Source organism: Alligator sinensis, unplaced genomic scaffold, assembly GCF_000455745.1.
Source record: "Alligator sinensis unplaced genomic scaffold, ASM45574v1 scaffold760_1, whole genome shotgun sequence".
Taxonomy (NCBI): Eukaryota; Metazoa; Chordata; order Crocodylia; family Alligatoridae; genus Alligator; species Alligator sinensis.
The window spans coordinates 2,719,024-2,722,145 of NW_005841989.1; the positions used below are offsets into that span (position 1 = coordinate 2,719,024).

General features: G+C 46.0%; 1 protein-coding gene across 1 annotated transcript in view; it reads left to right on the top strand.

Annotated features, from left to right (window-relative positions):
- Positions 1-474: 474 nt before the first annotated feature.
- Positions 475-3,122, top strand: part of EI24 (EI24, autophagy associated transmembrane protein) — a 41,542-nt gene continuing 38,894 nt past the window's right edge. The window contains exon 1 of the mRNA XM_006021356.3: positions 475-626. The gene's annotated coding sequence lies outside the window, so the exon portion shown is untranslated. The remainder of the gene's footprint in view (positions 627-3,122) is intronic.

The following is a 3,122-nucleotide window of genomic DNA, read 5'->3' on the forward strand; positions in this document are numbered from 1 at the left end:
TTCCATTTGTGCTGTCTATTTACTTGTTGTATGTTTTTCTGCTTAGACAGTGGAAGCCGACAGGCTGTTTCACTTTTCTGTTTAGAATTAGTTTCATTGACAGGTTCTGGGTACTGCAACATGAGCTGGAAAGGACTACTTGTTTAAAAACAGTTACTTCCATTTTAAGTAAATCAAAACCTGTCAACATTTCTACTAGTCTACTATTACAGTTTAAATGTTGACCTCCAAATCAGGTTAATAGGGTGTTTGGCAACAGCCTTTAGAAGGGGATATTTGTACTTTGAAAATATCATCCATCATTATTAATTTTAATTGCACAATAAAGTCAATTTTCTAGTAACTCAAGGGAGGCTGGGAAGACCTGTTCATCTTGACCCAGAAGAACTACATTTCCCAGACTGCTCTCTAGTCAACTCATGCTTCCCTTGTAATGATTCAGGATAGGCTAGGGACTACACTTCCCAGTGTGCTCCTCAGAGACATGCTCTGTGCGGAGATGTTCAAGGCCTGGCACTGGAGGGCTGCTCTGTTGTGGAGCTGAGCAAGGCATTAATCGAGCACTAAAAAACAAAGACTTACTGCTCTGGATACCCCAGCGAAGGTTGGCAGAAGGGTTCCGGGAGGTAAGTTATAGCTCAGACGAGGGGAGGCATGAGTTAGGAGCCTGTTTATACTGGGCTGGGTGGTGCCGGGTTCTGGCTGCTGGAAATGCTAGGGCGCTGGTGGAGACAGAATAGCCTGGCTGTGTGATAGGCAGAGCAAGGGCACATGGTGTTAGTGCCTTGGAAGTATATCAGAAGACCGGTCCCTCTGCATAGAAGCAGGTGCTGGATGGGGCACAAGCTGATTTTGCCCATGTTTGTGTGTCAAGTTGGACACAGAGTATTTGTCCTCTGTAAGTGTCAGAGGACAGTAATGATCTTCCCCATTACACAGACAGGAGTTGTGTCGTGACTGAGCTCAGATGCTGTTTTGTGTACCACTTTGTCCACCATAGGGTACAATCAGCAGGACAGTTTCTTTCAATGCTGTGGTAATAAAAGTTTACAATAGGTAAAGGTCCCATTTCAGACATATATAAAATATATATATACTGGACTTCTGGCTGACAAACCATTCATTCTGTCCATGTTACAGAGCTCTTAATAGCTACAATCCTGCCAAAGAATGTCTGTACTTCCCCCTTCCTTGGGGTTAACGCTGCACAGCTGATAAAACCGAATTAGTTGTAAAGCTCTAAAGTACGTTGTCTGGGAAAACAACTAGATTAGGGACCTCTGAGAGGCATGTGGAATATTTTAGCTAAATTTTGCAAGTGCTTATTGCTGTCCTATTCAAACAGCTCTGGGATCTGTGAGCACCATACAGGAGAGGAAATATTTGGCAAGTGTAATGTACAGGCTAACTGTTTGCTGTGGCTCTAGTTTGTTGTTTGTTGTAAAGCAGCTAATCAAGCTGTGAGAGGGAAGCTGATAGCAAATTGGTTCCTCACTGCATTTTGCTCAGCCAAATTAACACTGGCTTTGTAGTTGACCCTAGCCTTGCAGCTGGATTTAAGGGTCACAGGAAAACCCCCCTAAAAAACAAAACCAACCTCTTTTTTAATTTTTTCTCAAAATATGTAAAACCAGTAATCACATATTAGACCACCTTTCGCAGTAGTTTCAAGTTGAGCTGCAATGCAGAAACTTTGGTAGAGATAATAGTTGTATTTATAAGTTCAGTTTTGTGGCCAGCTGCTTCCTGGAGGTGCAGGGATGGAGGAGGGGGTGGTAACAACCAAAATGACTTGTATATATTTTGGTAATTTGTTCCAAATTTGGGTCCATGTTCTGTAATTGCATCTTTGGCACTACAAAGCCTGTTTAAATTCAGTGGGACTCTATTGGCACGTGGTTATGCAGATAAAATTGTATAACTGGGGCCTTGGAGGTGTCTGCTACCTACTACATTTGTAATATGCAGGCTGTGTGGACACTGAAAACACATTCAAATTATAACACTTTACAACTGATCCACTATAACTGTTCAATCTGTCTGCTCTTTCCCAAGTAAGTGGAAGCGAAGCCACAATATTTGATTACCTGTTTCATTCAGGGCATTATGATTAGCTTCACTTACCAGGGACTAGGAATGGATGGATGAAACAGCTGCATTGAATTGGCTGATGTACGCTCCAAGTACCCACCCTTTTGAAACAGTTCAGCGTTACATTTGTCCACAGCCCCAGAAGTCGAAACTTCTCTCGCTGCACAGGCTGTATGTAACTTGATGTTGACTATCAAGGAAGTGCTCCAGTTCAGTGAATCTCTTTTGAGATTTCTTCAAGGATTACTATTTCTTTTTCTATGCTTTGATAGAGGCCTCAAATTAGGGAGCAAGTGACTGAATTGACAGCACTAAGGAAGGTGCATTTGCTCTTTGAACAGCTGTATTCTTTTTAAGAAGCACGCCCTTATGACAAGGGAGCAGCCTAAATATGGAGAGGTACCTAAAGTGCCCATCCGAGGATGACGCCAACAACAGGGCTGGGCTGACTCTGCTCGGTAGGTTTCTGCCACGCTTCTGGAGAGAGCTTGTTTCTACTTCGGTTGTGTTTGCACCGTGTTCCTTGAATCCCCAAATGCGGCCCCGACCCTTTGCTCGGCATCTCCTTTCTGACACCTTCACAGCTGGTGCAGTGGCATTTGATGGTGTGCTGGAGAACACAGAGCTGCGTGCGACCGAGGGGCAGCGGGACGCCGACTCAAACTGGGGGAAGGTCTGACTTGCTGCGGTGGATGGGATGGTCGCAATGACTTTTGGTTTACCGGGGAGACCAGTCATCCCACCTCCTTCCGCTGGATCCGACCATTGAGGGCCAGCGCCACCATCGAGGGCCAGCGCCACCTGCCCCACCGCAGGCCGGGGCTGGCACGTCCCATTTTACGATGAAGAGGTCTGTCCTAGGGATCAGTGTGGCGTGCAGCCGAGCTGTTGGGGAACAGCAGCGACTTCGAGTGATCAATACTGCACGATCCGGAGAGAGGACGGGTGCGTTGGATGCAGACCGCTCGGGCTCATGACACTGGTCGCTCCGGGAGAGCAGTTCAGCGCGAGCCCGCTTTACAACACACCCG